This window comes from Lytechinus variegatus, chromosome 1 (assembly GCF_018143015.1).
Source record: "Lytechinus variegatus isolate NC3 chromosome 1, Lvar_3.0, whole genome shotgun sequence".
In the NCBI taxonomy this organism is placed as follows: domain Eukaryota; kingdom Metazoa; phylum Echinodermata; class Echinoidea; order Temnopleuroida; family Toxopneustidae; genus Lytechinus; species Lytechinus variegatus.
The window spans coordinates 47,962,123-47,981,577 of record NC_054740.1 but is presented as its reverse complement, the minus strand read 5'-3'; the positions used below and the strand labels follow the sequence as shown (position 1 = coordinate 47,981,577).

General features: G+C 36.9%; 1 long non-coding RNA gene across 1 annotated transcript; it reads left to right on the top strand.

Annotated features, from left to right (window-relative positions):
* The first annotated feature begins 12,336 nt into the window (after window positions 1-12,336).
* LOC121406459 lies at window positions 12,337-16,970 on the top strand. Its single transcript, XR_005968814.1, has 3 exons — window positions 12,337-12,375; window positions 13,880-13,986; window positions 16,711-16,970. It is a non-coding gene; the product is annotated as an uncharacterized LOC121406459 (long non-coding RNA).
* The last annotated feature ends 2,485 nt before the right edge of the window (window positions 16,971-19,455 follow it).

Genomic DNA, 19,455 nt, shown 5'->3' with positions numbered 1-19,455 from the left:
AAATTGAACCCAAACATAGACATTTTAAGGGCTATATTTTAGTAATCCATTAAGAGTATACATATCTCACCAAGGTCATCTAATGCGAGTGCCAAGCGCTTGCTGATTTTGTTAGAATTATATCTAAGCACATGAAGCACTTGAAGTGATAATGATCATGATTAACATACGCATCTCACTAATCCAATGTTGCGAGCGCGAAGCGCGAGCTGAAAATGTAGGAAATTCAGATCTGAAGAGCGGCATTCTAAGGCTTGTTTGTAGGAATTCACTAAGACCGTATAGGTATAATTTCACTAACCAAATGATGCGAGCGCGAAGCGCGAGCTAAAAATTTTTTATATTCAGATCAGAAAAAGAGATTTTCGAAATTCATGAAGAGCAGACGTATATAGCAACTAATCTACTAATGCGAACGTAAGCACGGACTGGAAATGTTTTATATCAAAACCTTAAAATTGCGCAATCACTTTTAAGTAGTCATGAAAAAGAAGCATATGTCATTACTTAAATTTAAACAAGAATAACACTAAGTGCGAGGAAATCATTTGGTGTATAATGACTTGAAACCCAGAGGTTTTGGTACAACAGGATTATATATCTCGTTAAACAGACAATGTGAGCACCGGGAACAATGAAGACATATATTGTAGGCCCTGAGCAAATTATGTTTCATAAAGTTATGAAAAAAAACTTCTCTTATGTAATATAACATAATTATAATTAAAACTATAATGAACAATGATTTCTTCTTTCCCACTGCGTCTCTATTCTTTCTCCCCGGCCTTTTTCTCCTTTTCCCCGTTTTTTTTGCCAGCTGATGGGGGGGGGGGCACGCACGTGCCCCCCCCCCCGTAGTTACGCCACTGAATATAGGCTAGGCTGTAAATCATGTCAAGTGCGCTGGGCAAGACTATATACCTAACACCCCAGAAAAAAAGTTGTTTGATAGAGAAATCAAACAAACAAAACTAACGCTGAAAACTTCATCAAAATCGGATGTAAAATAAGAAATTTATGACTAAAAAAAGGTTATATGCTCAATACTATGATATGCAAAATGAGAGTCAATTATGTCACTCACTAATTTCATTTTTTTTATTTTTATTGCTTGAATTATATATCATTTTAGCTTTTACAGATTTGAAAATTAGGACCCTATATTGTTTGAACCAGATAATGATAAAACAATATAGTAGGAGAGCAACTTTATTTCAAATGAAAATGGGGAGAAAATGAGAATATTTCATATTTCATAATAATAAAGTATATAGTGACTGGTTTGTGTCATCAGTCACCCCATTTGCATGCCAACTAAGATGTGCATAAAACTGTTTTGTGAAATTTAGCGAAACTTTAAAGTATCATAATTATGTTAGCTCCGATTTTGCTGAACTTTTTTAGTGATATGCTTGTTTGATTTTTCTCTTTCTAATCAATCAGTTTTTTGTTTGGGTGGACTTGTTCTTGAACGGTGCATGGCTCAGGGGAAGTTGTGCAATGAATTCAGAAAAAAAATCAGTGGCTACATGATCCATATTGGGCGCAATGCTGCTCCATACCGGGCCCCCTGCATAGGCAATTTGCACACTTGGGATATAATTACATACCATTTTGATAGGGGTGCATGGGCACGGGCAAGATGTGCCCCCTGGATCCGCCAGTGATTCGTAAGCTCCAACCACAATATAATAAATCACACACAAACCAGAATAGGGGTACAAAATTCAATCAACATTATAGGATTACACAATTCATAAAATGAAAGATGTAATCCAAGGCTATAATGAATACTATTGTAGACTCATGACCTAAGCTGTAAGCCCATGAAAAACTACCGCGTCTTGTCGTATAACTATAAGCGAAAAAAAATCATAAGCATAAAGCAAAGTCATAATTACATAAATTACAATTGTTTGGACAATAAAAGGCCTAGGCATAGGCCTATACAAACTATAATAGTCCCGTTGAGTAAACAAATTCAATTGCAAATTTTACACTTCTAACATGCAGGGGCCGCGGAACCGAGTTGGCGTCATCACATCAGCCCCCCCCCCTTCCAAAATCGTGTACAAATACGTAAAATTGGCCATAATATTGTCATTATGATTGTGATTTTTAGCCAATGATGGTCCCCCCCACAAGTTGTCTCAGCTAGCCACCCCCCCCCCCTTGAAAAACGTTCTGCGGCCCCTGGTACTTTGATTGTTGCAAAAATACTTGGGGGTTTCAGAATCATTCATTTTGGTCTTATCATGGACCTAAAAACATGCAAACATAATAAAAAACAAAGTCATCATTACAAAAAAGTTCTGTTTGTTTTACATAAATTTACAGTTGGTATACTAAAAAATAACCATTACCGTTTGTAACAATTTTGTAGAATAAGTACTCGAGAGCAAACCAAAGAACTCACACTCCGCACCCACACCCCCCCCCCCCCCTTCATCAGTTTGAGTATAGCCAAAAAAAAGAGAGTAGAAAACGATACATGGAGCAGCGACACGGCATAAGAAAAAGCATTGACCTACAGTGTACATAGGTTATGCACGGAGGGAGTTATAACATGCAGGCATGCTACGTAATAAATCCAAATGGTGTTGGGATTTCTATAAATAGTCACACAGACACACTAGACTGGCCTTTGACCTCTGCGACCACATGACCGTATCATAACACAATCAGCGCTCACTATCAGTGCGAGGACATGGCGGCAGTGGAAACGTGGGGATTCTTTGTAAACACAAGACACGCTGGTCGGCCGAACTGCAACGGCACTTCGCAAACGCCGATGTGTATATGGGAACGTACTTCCTAGAAGCAAAACACTTGTTCCTCATCGCTCGTTGCCCCGCCTCCACACATCAGTGCACCAATCAACGATCATGTATGAGCATTGCACACTCTCATCGAAAGAGGGCGCTACTAATAAATACATGGCACAATTTTGAAATGCAACGAACTCTCTGTAACAACGGACTCCTGCAACTGAAAGAAGGTCACTTATATTTCATATTTTTATAATACATCCAATGATTTTTGTGTTGTGAGATTTTCATGACGGCATTTTAATACTGTAACTTTTATATCCATACTATTTTCAGGTATCAACATTGATTTTTTTTAAACAGGGAGCGATGTTTTGTTTTGCCTTTAACCAATCTCCATGGTTCTTTCATGAGTATTTGCCTTACAATGTGCCCTTTATTATAATCTGGGTGGAACTTCTTCATACCATCACCCACCGATGTGACGACGGATGTAATCCACCCGGGTACTATAAAAATGTCCCCCTAACCCATTATCCCAATACATATTCCTGACTATGGATGGTTTTCAGTGATTTTAATGTAATATCGTGCCATATTTCCCACCAATCGAATGTAAAAGAAATTATGGTCATCTGATAGAAGAAGTTGTAAACATTCATTTCAGGGGGCGGAAATTCTATCTGAATCAACGCTTGTCCTTGATACACATCAGTTTGTGAAAAAGGGGTATGATGCAAGGGAATTCTGCGTGTTATAAAGGTGCGCGCGTGCAGCGAGGACCTTCTGTCCGCTAATTTTCCATATGTTGGGTAACAAACACAGTGTTACCACAGTGTGTTCACATAGTTGACTATGTGTAAACTATGTGATCACAGTGTGAGACTTCAGATCACATATAGTTAATCACATGCCTACATAGTTGGGTAACAAATAGTGTTACCACAGTGTGTTCACATAGTTGACTATGTGTAAATATGTGGACACAGTGTTAGACTTCAGATCACATAGTTAATCACATAATTGCTCACATAGTTGGGTAACAAACACTAGTGTTACCATGTGTGTTCACATAGTTGACTATGTGGTCACAGTGTTAGACTTCAGATCACATTGTTAATCACATAATTGCCCACATAGTTGGGTAACAAACACAGTGTTACCACAGTAAGTTCTTCAATCGTACCCGAAAAAAAATTAACAAGCAAAAAAAGGGGTCTTCAAGCTCGTCAGGGGGGGGGAGCAGGGAGGAGTACTAAACTTGAAAAATTGTTTTCAATTCAATTTTTTCAATTCAATTCATTTATTTTCTCTTTCAATCTTTTTACATTTACAATGATAGTTCAATAGACATATTTACAAAATATAATACATAAATCATTTCTATAATACAATAATGCTATGAAATCGAAAGAGAAGGAGACCAACTAAAAAACAGAGCTTGTAGGGTGAAGGCCCCCTTTCATAAGTACATTTTATGAATAAAAATATGATAAAATAAAGAAATAAACAATACATAATACAATGAATAAAAAATAAACAAAAATAAAAATAAATAAAAATAAAAATTAATGAATCAGTATACACTGTATACAGAAATCATAAAACGATTAAACATATATACAAAGAGAAATTAACAAACACATTTACATATTAAGTTCTGAGTTACATAACTTTGTGGGAAAAAAACGATAATCTAATATGAATCCAGAAGATATTTTTTCAGTTTTCCTTTGAAATTTTGTATTGAATTACATTGTATAATATCCTTTGAAAAAGAATTCCATAATTTTGGACCAGTAAAAACAAATGTCTTCTGTGCAAACGATGTTCTATTCAGAGGTAAATGAAAGGAACTCGCCTGGCGAGTAAAGTGCTTATGAATTGTATTATTTTTTACAAACATATTATTAAAAGGTAACGGTAATTGTTTATTAATAAACTTGTACATTAACTGTCCGAGTTGAAAAGAATATAAATCTTTAACCTTCAAGACTTTATTTTACAAAAACAGAATATTTGTATGTGCCCTGAATTCTGCATGACTAATAATACGAATCGCTCTTTTTTGTAATATAAAAAGTCTATTAATTTGAGAATTCGCTGCGTTACCCCATGCAACAACTCCGTAATTCAGATAAGGTAAAATTAACGTTGAATATAATGATAACAAAATATAATGGGGTAAGAAGTGACTTAATTTTCTAATGACACCAATATTGCGAGCAATGATTTTACAAATATTATCAATATGTGTTTTCCAAGAAAGTTTATCGTCAATGAACAGTCCCAAAAATTTAGTAGATCGCACTCTTTGAATAACAGTATCATTTAAAATTACATCTTTTGGTACAGTCGTAATCTTGTTGCTAAATAGCATGTAGCTAGTTTTTGCTAGGTTAAGAGAGAGTTTGTTAGCTGTTATCCATTTAGAAACATTTTTTAGTTCGTCATTGAATATTTGCGTCAATTGATCTGGGTCGGGGTGTGACAGAAATATATTAGAGTCATCAGCGAAAAGTATAAATTGAAGCAATCTTGATGACATATCAATATCATTTATATAAGTAATGAACAAAAGTGGGCCAAGAATGCTGCCCTGTGGAACTCCACAAAGAACAGGTTTACGTTCAGAAATATTACCATCAAGTGAAACGAACTGTGAACGCCCGGTTAGATAATTCTTGAACCACTTTAGTGGTTCCCCTCTAATTCCATAATGAGAAAGTTTATAAAGGAGAATATTATGATCAACTGTATCGAATGCTTTAGAAAAATCTAAGAACATACCAATCGTATTCGAAGACTTGTCATAAGCTTTGGCAACTGTTTGAACTAAAGAAAGTATTGCATGGGAAGTGCTACTCTTTTCTCGGAAACCAAATTGAGTATCGGATAGGATGTTGTGTTTTTTAAAAAAACATATGGTTCGTATGTGAACCAATTTTTCAAGAATTTTAGATAAGTTTGTAAGCAATGAAATGGGTCTGTAGTTACTTGCTAAAGAACTGTCACCTTTTTTGAAGACTGGTATTATCTTAGAAATTTTCATTGATTTTGGAATATTTCCCGATGATAATGACAAATTGAATATATAAATAAGAGGGTCAATTATATAATTCATTGTTTTCTGTAGAAGGATGCTATCAATGTTATCGAATCCTGCACTTTTATTTAATTTTAGGCTAGATATAATTTTAATTATCTCCTGTTTGATGCACTATTCCCAATACAATCTCCATTTTGTTTATAATTTACACTGAAATTTTGCCGGTAATTTGATATTTTGTATATGTAACTGGTGCCTGGCCTCCGAAATTCCCCACAGTGTAACAGCGGCTCGAAGCATAATGGAACTTCAAAGCTACTGGAATGTTACACATCCCTTTGTTAAGCTTTAGAACTCACATGTACAGGATTCGTTTGAATAATTTACACGAGTTTCCACTTCTCTCGATCTATCTATGTCCCGGGGGGGGGGGGCACTTCCATTCACGAGTGGATACCATGCGCGACCATGGGGTCTCGAAAAGCACCCTAAACACGTAATGTTCATATTCTGAAAATGCACCCCTTAACAAGTATTGGCGTGTGTAACCCTACCCTTAACAAGTATTGGAAACAAAACGATACTCTTGGCAAATATTCCCTGAAATGAACCCCTAAACAAGTACAGGAATGTTTTATTGTTACGGGTCCTTCGGTCGTCGGTTTACCTTATTTGGTTTTGTACGACCCCAGCTTCTACACCTCGCGCAAATCGGACTCTAAACACGAAGTGTTGGAGCAAAAAGGACATCCTTTATAATACATTTTAATTTTGTTTTATCATCCCCACAAAGTCGACCCTAAACACGTAATTTTCCTAGTGAAATAGATACCCTTTTTTTTCACTATTTTAGTGTTTTTGACACCCTTATCACGTTACGTACGTAACGTGCCCTATCGTGAAAAAGACATCCTTTTTACGTGTTTTTTTGGTCGCGCATGGTATCCACTCGTCAATGTAAGTGCCCCCCCCCCCCCCCGGATCTATGTTCGCTTCTGCATGTACTCTGCACGTGCGTCGAGTGTGAGCTCGGGGCTTGCTTTCGGAAATGTTCGATTCTTAGATGAATAATTTACATTTCTGTACAATCTTTTTTATGTATTGTACTGATTTTTTTTTAATTTTCTTTTTAAGATCATCATCGCAATGGATAAACTATCAGTAAAGGCTTACGTTAGAGTTATAGATCTATACTAGATATCCGGAACTTTTCGGTAAATCTCGGCCTCGGAAATCTATTTTCGGCGAGGCATAGTACACGTACAGGCGCTAGCGCTAGTGCGTTTCAAATTCACTAGCGAAAGCTTACCGACGCCCGTAACAGTTAATCGCTTCATCCAATATTTACGCCTGTTAGAATCTGATCTTACTGCACTTTGTCTTAATCTTCTTGAATTGATAAGGATATCAACCATGTGGGTTTTAGTACACTGGGTGGATACGAACGAAGAAAATGTTACTTCAAGCGATTTTGTAACAAACAAAAAGATGTTTGTCAACTTGGTGGACCCGAACTTTGAGTTGAGTTGAGGGCCTGGTGGAGTCCGGAACCCCGCAGAGAAACGGCCGAAATATTGGCTGGGATGTGGATAGACAGGAATAACCGTCGTTTCTGGGGATTTATTCAACAATTTCTGACATTTTACTATAATACCCATTCACCGACGGTAATGTGTCAGTACGAGCCTGCATGTGTAATCTGGTCCGACAATTTGGCGGACGGGTTTTGTCCAGATTTTTTACTTCTTTTAGATTCTAAAAGACATTATATTATCTTGAACGAAAGCCCACTATTTTCGTTAGACTCTAATCTTTCTATTGATACTATATGAATTTTATAATATTTCGAAAATATACGTTACCGATGAGTTATTCCCCGGGTTATTCCTTATTTTTGGATTTTCTGCCAGAGAGGAAAATATGGCAGCCATCAACGAGTTGTGCTTTTATCAAGGCTTTCCGATTAAATTTTCGATATCTTGGCCAATCAATGCGAGCGACAAGTTCCGAACGCACGGACATCAATATGTACAAGCGCAAAGCAGTGGCACAAATCGCGATAGGTAGCGACTGGTAAATACGTCTGTAATGATGATGACGTCATCCAAGATGGCAACTTACGTTGACCAACGAAAGGATCGAAGATGACGATGTTTCGATCATTATTTCACAAGAATTAGCGGTAACTGCGGTCTAAGGTACGATATTTCTGAATTTTAAACATTTTTTCGTAAATATGGATGTGATTTCTTTTCATAATTTGACATTTTATGTACAAAAAACGATCGGAAAATCGGGTTTCCGCTGTTAGATCAAACGTTACTGCTAAAATACGTTGTCTGTACATACGGGCCTCCAAGCTCTTCAGTCTAGGATGTGGAAGGCCAAGGTGTTAGTGGCCAGTGGTAAATATACATTATTATATCTTGATTTGTACCTACTATGTAATTATTTATGCTCTCCCTTTGTCCAGGGGTAATTGTCCAAGAACCGTATGTATATAGCCCTAGATCTATATCATGTATATGTGGTGCTCGACTAGAGAGCTGGCAGCCGTCTGTTTCGAGGAGTTTAACATTTTTTTTTTATTTCTCCTCGTACACAGACGGCTCGCTATCGTGCAGCCACCATTAGGGGACTTGCAATGCAAAATCCCCCCATCGGGGCTCTTCAATTTTTGTCTTTAATGAATAAAAAAATTGAAAATTATTGCAACCAAAATGCAAATTAATATACCCTCTTGGCATTAATTGCCAAAAAACAGAGAAAAATCAAGTTAAAAGGAACAAAAACGGTGACTTACCTCGGCTGTCACGCAAATTCACTTCCCCGTTTTGTCCGATGTTAAGTACATAAACATATGGCCATTGAGTCCCCTGTACAGATCAGTGTAGTAAAATCACGCGAAATCGTCATTACGCAAACATGTAATAAAATGAGGTCACCACAGTGAATCGATAACAGCGAGAGCGCTGCACATTGCCAGCGGTTCACGGAGATTTGCACGCAAAACCTATGAGAAACGAGCGAGAGCGAACGATTCCACGAGCTCTTCCCCCTTCTTTCCCTTCCCGGCGATTTGTCCCAAAACAAAAGGATTTCTGCAAAGTACGATACTTTGTTTTTCAACTTTATTAGCATTCGATCTATCCGCGCCGATTTTTTTTTTACCGTGGCATTTTGTTATAAATTACCAAAAGAACCTGTACATCAGTTTTGCCCAGCTGAATAAAACGACTGATAGGCGTTTATGACAGCCGTCATTCACGTAAACTTTTGTATCCGATATGTAAACTTTCATTCTACACGTAGTGTACTGATCAATATGCACACAACGTCGTACTTGAAGGTTCGTTATAGTATTAATATTCATAGGTGATAGCAACGGGGAACATAAGATTGACATGTACAATAAAAACCAGTAAAAACTATCTAAAAATGATGAGTCCTTGATGCAATTCACCGACCCAGTGAAGGATCAGGATCGTCAATTAGAAAACAGATGAACATGATGAAATTATAAAACTTACATGACTTGTCCAATATCGCATGAATCATTAATATCCCTTATTTTTCCTTTGGCTTATGACTGTTAAGTGCAGAAAAGGGGGAAACGGTGAATAATTTGGTACTGGCTGTATGGTCCCTTGGTCAGTTAGCGTGCATGTTTGTAGGCCTACATTCACAATGATCACGTCGATGGTCAGAGAACAATTTACCTCATTCATCTCAATCCTCTCTTATCATGCTTATCATTACATGTATCATGTGTATACCAGGGAGATGGGGTTTGGTGTGTGCATTAACGTGTGCATACAAGGAAAGATAGCCGAGGTATAGGCCTTAGTTTGTGTGTAAGTTCATTGGGCATGTTGGGTCGTCTCTTCGGTCAAGAGCGTGGTTGCTGTGTGCATCATTGCACGGTGCAAGCTTGTGTGTCAAATACGCGCGAAACGACTAATAACAGGCTACAAAAATCACTCGACCATGCTGCCGCTATGCGAATTCGGTGTGCGAAGATTACGTAACTTTCACCGAAATTAACGCTACACCGTAATGACGATTTCTCGTTATTTTACTACACTGCAGATCGCGCTAGAACTTCGGTCTCTGTATTTGGTGAGTGAAGCCTACGGAGTTCAGCTGAACAACCAACATTAACAAAGACCGAAGCTTTTGGTCTAGTGCTCGACTAGCCTGGAGGCGTCTGAAAGTGAAGTGAAAGTCATCTATCTATGAATTTAGCTCTACACTCAGTACTCTACGTAGCCAGGGTTACTCCCCACTGACGCCTGGGATCCCGAGCTATATTCACCCACGTACTGGTACAAAACCTGAAACTTTCGCCCCCGAGATTTCTACTTTCCCTCTTAATCTACCCCTAAAACATGTACCTACATGGGGTTCAACTTATTTTCCAAGTACTAAGTAGATTACCGGGTGTAACATTTCTGCGATATTGATTTCATTTTTAAAGAAGAATTCATAAAAACGAATCGCGCGATTTGCCTGCTGTCGTCAAGCGGAAGACAAAGAAATCAAGATGGCGACATAAACACGACCGTAAGCTCTTCCCATCTTTTCTAGCCAGGAGGCTTCTAGAGAGTAAAAATAATTTACTAATACTATACTAACGTATCTTACTCTCACCTAGCCAGGCGGCTTCTAGTTCTAGAGAGTAAAAATCAGTTACTAACGTAAGGTTACTCTCATCCGAAGCCAGGTCTTCTCATTGACCCACACGACGAAAGCCAAAACCTGAAACGTTCACCCCCGAGATTTCTACTTTCCTTTATAGAAAAGATCTAGCCCTAAATCATGTGCATGGGAAAAAACTTCATTTCTGACATTTCTACGCTCTTGTTATTTTTTAACAAGAATTCATAAAAAATATGAGAGAAATATTGTGAAAAGACGGAAGAGACTTGCCCGATGTTTACGCCGCCATCTTGCTTCCTATTGAGTATTGTTCTTCACCAACGTTACCCGACACACGCGTCTATGAGAAGGAAGACCTGGCTTCGTATGAGAGTAACCTTACGTTAAAAATGATTTTTACTCTCTAGAAGCCGCCTGGCTACTCTCACCCACGTTACGCGACGCAAGCGTCCGTGTCGTGGGTGAAGAACAATAGAAAACAAGATGGCGGTGTAAACATGGGGCAAGTATCTTCTTTTCATGATATTTTTGTCATTTTTTAATGAATTCTTGTCTAAAAATAAAATCCATAGCATAGAAATGTCGGAAATGAAGTTGAATCCCAGGTACATTATTTAGGGCTAGATCTTTTAGAGAGAAAGTAGAAATCTCAGGGGCGAAAGTTTCAGGTTTTGGCTGCCTACACGCACATGTATACAATAGAAGCCCTGGCTTCGTATGAGAGTAAGTTACGTTAGTAAATGATTTTTACTCTCTAGAAGCCTCCTGGCTAGACTGGATTAGCATAACATCGGCTAATTAACAAATTTGGGGACAAATTTAATGATGTGAAAGATTCTTACTAGTTTTTAAATAATTATCTTAATGATCGAGATCTACTGAAAAATATGTCTACAACTCAAAATAGTTTGTGTGTACAGAATTCAGATAAAATTATTTACGTCTATAACAAAAACTGGTTTCTGCATTCTGATTTGATAACTTGTCTGTACTCTGTAGTAATAAATCTAATAATCCTAAAACCCCATTTTTACAATGCATTTCATAAATGGCTCTTTGAAATTACTCTGATTATTTATGTCTGTCCTTAATGTGCCTGTCCCTTACAGAAAAAAAAAGCTGATGTACTAAAGAAAGAGAAGGAGTTCCTAAACACCGCAACCAGAGTAGATGAGGCTATGGATGAGTCTGATGCCACAGATGAGGACATGGATGATGAGGCTTCAACCTCAAAAAAAAAAGATGTGAGAAAGAGGGTACGTTGAAACTTTACATTCAACTTAAATTTTTAAGACGTGCATGGATCAGGAAATTTTGAAGCATACTAGCCAGGAAATTTAGTCCAAAGTGATAAGTGTTTACCTGAAGCAGGCCAGACTTTATTCTGTGATTTGCAAAAAAAAATGACTTCTACATAACTTTGATATCGCTGCCAGTGGTGATTAAAAAATTGCTCTTAAATTTCTACTTGAAAAAAAAATTGATGGAATTGGAAAGTATTGGTGGTACTACTTCAATAAAAGAAAATTCATTAGAAAAACTAAAAATAATGATACACTGATGAATTTTGTCTGGATTCCTAGTCTAGATACAGAATTGCATTGGATTTGCACATGACCGCGTACCCAGGTGTCACAAATTTGAACTCAGAAGATATGCGAGACTTAAATGTGAGTGGCGCGGCGCGGTCACCCAAAAAAATTGCAGCTGAATGGTCTTGAAAAATGTTGAGCAGGGGGGGGGGGCTAAATTGAATTTTAAATCTCAAAATTCTAAACATATTCCATATGTGTTCATATTTTATTTCCATTTTTTGGTTGCAGGTTGGGAAAGCTGACAGATCTGCTATGGCAGAGCTTCTAAAGAAGAAAAAGACTGAAGACCAGCGGAACCATGAAGGTCAGTTTAAAAGTTTATTATTTACGGCAAGATTCTGTGGCCATTTGAATGAAAAACCATGACCAGAAAACAAAATATCATATGTGAAGAAAGAGTATCTTCTCCAGAGCATTGGATTCATGCTTTTGGTGCAAATAGAATTTTACATCACAACAAAGAATACCTCTTAATTATCCAAGGTTAAACATATACCACATAAAAATGGTATCTGAAATTATGATGGAGTAGATGCTCTTTCAGGACATACATCTATATGAGAGTTATGTTTTCCGGACATGCTTTTTCATTAAATTGGTGATTTTTTTTTAAATGTTAAAGTTTCTTTCTGACTTTCTTGGTATATCATTGTAGGATATTGGCACTCTAAACGGATGAATTCCATTGCTAGCCCTGGCATATCAACATTCACAAATAACGCTGTCTCACACACAGATTTGCGTTATGGTAAATTCTAGTAGAAGGGGCTATGAAATGATGTCTGATGATATATCCACCGCAACAATAAAAAAAATCACTTTCAATTTTTGAGAAAATGGCATTTTGGGCAATATATATCGTCTGTGATTTCATAAAATCATATTTAAAAAAAAATCATAACTGTTCTTAAATGATATTTATCAAACCTTCACTGATATATTTCTCAATTTTTTTTTGCTTTTTATTACAACCAATTATTCGTCAGGGTGAACTTCCCCTTTGAAAGCTTTTACATTTTCTTGTGTATTTTGCCAAGAATGATTGTCTCTGCGTGAAACTACAAATGAATTCAGAATATCACAATTACTGTAAATAGGAAGATGCTCTGTAATTTCTCATATTACCAAGCTTGTCAATAATTTCAAGGCGGAGGGTTAGGGTGAATCTCCCTGAAAGAGAAACATGTACTAGAATAGCACAGTCTCTTCAAATGGTAATCTACCGTGAAAATAAGTTTTTGATGTGGAAACAAAAAGAAACGAACAGAAAACGGAGGAAAAGGACACCGACTTTGATTTGAATCTACGTAACCATAGAAAACATTTAAATGTTTTAAGTAAGTGATTGATCTTCCCTGACAAATGTCTTGTCATTTTACATTTTACAACGATGCTGTCTGTCACCGGAAAAATTTCTTCCAGAGCGGCGGACCAATGAAATTAGAAATTCACAGAGTCAAAGGACAATCAACCAGTTTAAGAACTTAATTTCCTTTAAGTCATTTCCTTGTCATTTCATAAGATATTTTCAATCAAGTAGGACTATAAAAATAAGATTACCGAGCCTGAAATCTTGATTTTCTTGCTTTAACTTATCTGCCCCTAATATTATAATCCTGTTTCATGGGCATGAATGGTTTTTTGTTATGTTTGTGACTCTTAGTTACTCCACTGCAGTTGAGTAACCAACAGTCACAAACAGACGGAACTTGACTTGGCTTTAATTAATATTTATAAATGATGTAGAGTCTGATAAAAGTTTGAGACTTTGAGCCAGTTTTTGTGTCCTTTCATTTTCTTATATTCAGCACACACAACAAGCAAATTTCCCTGCACTTCAACGGGCCAAGTACGTGCACGCATGGGCCAGAAGCTGAAAGATGTCCGTGCATCTCGAAGACGTGCAGAAAAGCAGGTTTAAGTGTGATACTTTTTTTTGGAAATAAGCCTTAATATTGCCTCATACAAGTTATTAAAAAACCTATTTTATTCTGATCATGGGTATATATTACACGAAAATGTCTTTCATGTATTATGACATGTCTGCTAATACAGCCAACTCAGGTTTATATAGTGTGTGCTTTCAAAATTTATCATGACATTCCAACTCATGCTTTATCACCTTGTGCTATTCATAACTCAGAATGATATATTTTTATATTTATACTATGACAAATCATTTTCTTGCCATGTGCCTTCCGTTTGATACTGTTTCCAAGTTCCAACTAATACAAAGGAATACTTATATGCAGCTATATGGACGCTAGTATATGCACTTCATGCAAGAGATTTGTGGACATTTTTTGGCTCTTATTCATATTTTTCCGATATTTGTCTATAGGTGTGAAAAGGCAAAATATATGCAAAGTGTTCTTATTTTTGAAAAAAATAAATCTTGGTTACTTGTTCCTGTTTCGAAATTTCACAACTCTCTGTGATGATAGGGATTTGCTTTACTGTAGGCGTTGCTTTTCCGACTACGGCGGCGGCGGCGTCGTCAACATTGAAATCTTAACCAAGGTTAAGTTTTTTGTATGTCATCATAACTTCGGAAGTATATGGACCTAGTTCATGAAACTTGGACATGAGGGTAACCAAGTATCACTGATCATCATGCATGAGTTTACGGGTCACATGATTAAGATCAAGATCATTTAGGGTCAATGAACTTTGACCATGCTGGGGCATCTGCATTGAAATCTTAACCAGGTTTCACAGGCCTAATTCATTCCCCATAGACTCATGTGTTAAATTGGCACTTTAAAAAATTCATAAAAAATAAGGATGAAATTCGGGGGTCGAATGTTTACTACCAGTGGATAGGATATATATCCGGCAATCCATATCTGACCAGAAAAGGGTCCCTCGACCGGCTCATTTTTAAAATAAATTGGCGTGTTTGAAGACACCTTCGGGGGGAGCAGATTCATCACCTCAAATAGCAAAATAGCCCTAATCCTTCCGCCAGTCATAATATAGTCCAAAATTTGTGATATTTCTTCCCAATTTGGGAAAAGGAAGTTCAGTAATTACCAAAAACAGAATCAGTGCTAGATGGACAATCATATGCATACACTTTGTCAATCAGCCATATCAAAATAAAAAAAATAGCAATGGGTTGGCTCGAATGAATATTTATGGCCTGCCACTAGTGATTAGGCCCGTGAAACCACCAAGGTTTATGGAATGTCCTAACTTAGGAAGTATATGGACCTAGTTCATGAAACTTGAACATAAGGTTAACCAAGTATCACTGATCATCCTTCATGAGTTTCCAGGTCACATGATTAAGGTCAAAGGTCACTTAGGGTCAATGAACTGTGACCATGCTTGAGATATTTTTTTAAATGTCATAACTTTGAAAGTTTATGGATCTGGTTCATGAAACTTGGATATAAGGGTAATCAAGTATCATTGATAGTCTTGCACTAGTTTTTAGTCAAATGATTAAGGTCAAATGTCATTTAGCGTCAAAGAACTTTGACTATGTTGGGAGTAATTTTAGAAATGTCTTCATAACTTTGAAAGTAAACTTGAACATTAGGGTAATCAAGTATCACTGTTTTTTATTCAAAGTCAGCATTGCTGCTATATTGAATCGCGTAACGCAGGCGAGACTGTCAGAGGCGTTCCACTTGTTTTTTTTTTCAAGTAATCTTTTCTTTTAAGGTTAAGCAGGTTATTTTAGTTCGGTGTTTTCATCACTTGTAACCTTGTAAGTTTTGTTTCGAATGAAGATACTTGCATTTGAATGAAGAACAACCTCAACGATAAATTTGTCAGAATATAGTGTTATAGACTCATAAGTGTTAGATACCTTAAAGGGGTACTCCAGGCTGAAAATAATCATATAAAATCCACCGAGCAAAACGCTGAAAATCTAATAGCAAATAGCGAAGTTATAGAATTTCAAGCTTAGCAATATTTTGTGAAAATAGTCATATGCAAGTCATCATGAATGTGCAATAGGTTGACTAATGATGTCATGTCCCCACCTTCCTTTTTCTTATTTTATTTAATAAAATCATGATCATTTCATATTTTCCTACATGTGTACATGACATGCCTCCCTTGTAACAAAATGAGTTGGCACAATGATTTTCTTACAAACTAAATCAGTTGTCAATCCAATTTTTTTATTATATTTGGTGACAAAATTTGACTAAATATAATTTTTTGAAATAAAATACAAAAGATTACGTGGGGATTGCATATTCATGAAGACATGCATAGCACTGTTTTGCCGTAGTAATTCAAAAGTTAAGAATGTAATGACTTTGTCATCCTTGTCAGATTTTGATGAAATTTTCAGTATTTTATTTGTCTCATTTTACTTTATTAGTTAAAATTGTATTATTTCAGCCTGGAGTACCCCGTTAATATGTTTACATTTAAGAAATATTTCATACCAGGCTTGTTTTCCCAAACAATTTCATTCCACAACGTATGTTTACTTGTGAAAATCGAGGAAAAAAATTAATGTGTTTGTATTCACAGTGCTTGTATTTATGACCCAGTTATTATCATGTTGCTTTTATTATATTACTGTTTATTAAACTGAACGAAATGATTTTTTTTTTATTTTTTATTTCTAATTATATTTTCTCGTGTCTTGTGGATTGATCTCCCTACTCTTCAGATTGGGACCAAAGCACAATGTCTACCATGATACAACCACCCAAGTACCTACAGCCAGTGACAACAGACAAATTCTCAAATCAATTATGTTGTGATCAGGAGGATGAAAGTTTTTAGTGTTGATTTTCTTTTCTTTTTTTTTACATCTGGGTTTGCAAAATGAGGAAAGATATATTATAAAATTTGATTTGAATTGGTGACATTATTATTAGCTTCCTCTCCTATTGAGATCAGCACTAATTGGCAATGATGGTATACTTTTGTGGTGAATTAAGATTGCGGGACACTGTGCTTCGTTCCAGTTGGCCTGTGTTGCAGTGGTCTACATGGTATGTACTGCATGGGTATGTAGTGGACTGCATGTGGTAAATGAGCTAGTGGCACATGCATACCACAGTGTGGTGGACTGTGTAGTCAATGTCCGTGTGGTGGACTGTTTGGTAGACATCACAGTAAGATGAGCACCATAGTGTGGGGGACTATGTGGTGTATGTCATAGTGTGGGGGACTATGTGGTGTATGTCATAGTGTGGGGGACTATGTGGTGTATGTCATAGTGTGGGGGACTATGTGGTGTATGTCATAGTGTGGTGGACTATGTGGTGTATGTCATAGTGTGGTGGACTATGTGGTGTATGTCATAGTGTGGTGGACTCTGTGGTATATGTCATACTCTGGTGGACTATGTGGTATATGTCATAGTGTGGTGGACTATGTGGTGCATGCCATACTGTGGTGGACTCTGTGGTATATGTCATAATGTGGTGGACTATGTGGTATATGTCATAGTGTGGTGGACTATGTGGTTGATTCATAGTGTGGTGGACTGTGTGGTATATGCCATAGTGTGGTGGACTATGTGGTGAATGCCACAGTGTAAAGGACTAAGTGGTTTTAAACATGTGGTACATAGTGTGTTTAATATGTGTTTCGGACTATGTGGCGACTGTGTGGCAACATTGTGTTACACAGTGTTGTAAACACAGTGTTACCACACGTCCCAAAATCATATATTTAACACGCGTGTTACACGCTGTGAACACACTGTGGTACACACTGTGGCTCACACTGTGTTGCATAGTGTGGTAACACTGTGTTTGTTCCATAAGGGTATATCAATAGAATATTTCAGCTGGTTGCCTATCAGCATAGTATTTCAGCCGGGTTGAATCAAGTCCGACTTTACAGAAAATCAAAGTGAATTGTTTTATGTTGCACATTGTAATTTGTTTACTCTCTGAAATTTTGAAATGTTTGCAAGTCAATAATACAATGTAAACATCCTAACCCCCCCCCCCCCATTTAGGCCTCCTGTACATTGCAAAATTGTACGACTGAATGCGCGTATTTGATATGCAAATTTTGCTGTCAACGAACTTTTCTACATTGATCGCATGTAAGTAATCAATATGATCGATGGTTGCCTATATTGGAAATCTTCATCATCAATTAACTGGACCAATGCGTAAATCATTTATAAATGTTATCAATAAAAAGTAATTTTATGATACTCACGAGTTATTGTGATGTTGGTTACATCGACGTTTAAGCCCACGGGGAAAAGGGAGTTCGGCCATATTCTGAATTTCTATGTATGATTTCTATATGTGTAGACATATATAGAAAACAAATTATAACAATTATCAAGTGAATAAATAAATTGTCAGCAATCAGCATCATAGTACTTAGGAAATTATACTTGAAAAAATGCAGTCGTGTTTTTCGCGTCTCAGATGCATCAGACACTGTGATAGGGCCATTTTTGATGTACTTGAATATATACCAAATTATATTAAAACATATTAAATTCATTAATCAGGAGCTAGAACGATATGCATTGGCCTACATGTTATTTTCAAAATTAATCACTTCCAAATCATTTGAAAATAGACGTCATATCATTATATCGAAATGTTATGACCCAAGCAAAAATTATTGGGGATGTAGCCTATTGATCGTTGGCATATAGTATGTGCTATAGTGGGCCTATATATAGGCATGCCTGTCTTCAGTTTTGTTAGATTTTTTGTTCATTTGAACTTTAATCTAGTGCAATATTTACAATTTTGCTTTTCCATTTGCTTCCGCTCTCATATGTCATCATTTTGTTCCGGTTTTATGCTCATTCATGTACATGCCCCATAGGTACTGTACGCGCATGGTAGGCTGCGAAGACCTATCGAGTAATGGCGGCCGGTCTCCGCGTAATCACCACTGATCTCTTAGTGGTAATCACAGCGATTTGACGAAGTACGACCTCTAGCGTTATTAAGTATATATCTCTATGAGTTGACCTTCCTTAGGGTTACACGGGCCTAATGCACTAGTGGCAGGCCATAGATATTCATTCGAGCCAACCCATTGCTATTTTTTTTTTATTTTGATATGGCTGATTGACAAAGTGTATGCATATGATTGTCCATCTAACACTGATTCTATTTTTGGTAATTACTGAACTTCCTTTTTCCGAATTGGGAAGAAATATCACCAATTTTGGACTATATTTTGACTGGTGGAAGGATTAGGGCTATTTTGCTATTTGAGGTGATGAATCTGCTCCCTCCGAAGGTGTCTTCAAACACGCCTATTTATTTTTTAAATGAGCCGGTCGAGGGACCCTTTTCTGGTCAGATATGGATTGCCAGATATATATCCTATCCACTGGTAGTAAACATTCGACCCCCGAATTTCATCCTTATTTTTTATGAATGTTTTTAAGTTCCAATTTACCACATGAGTCTATGGG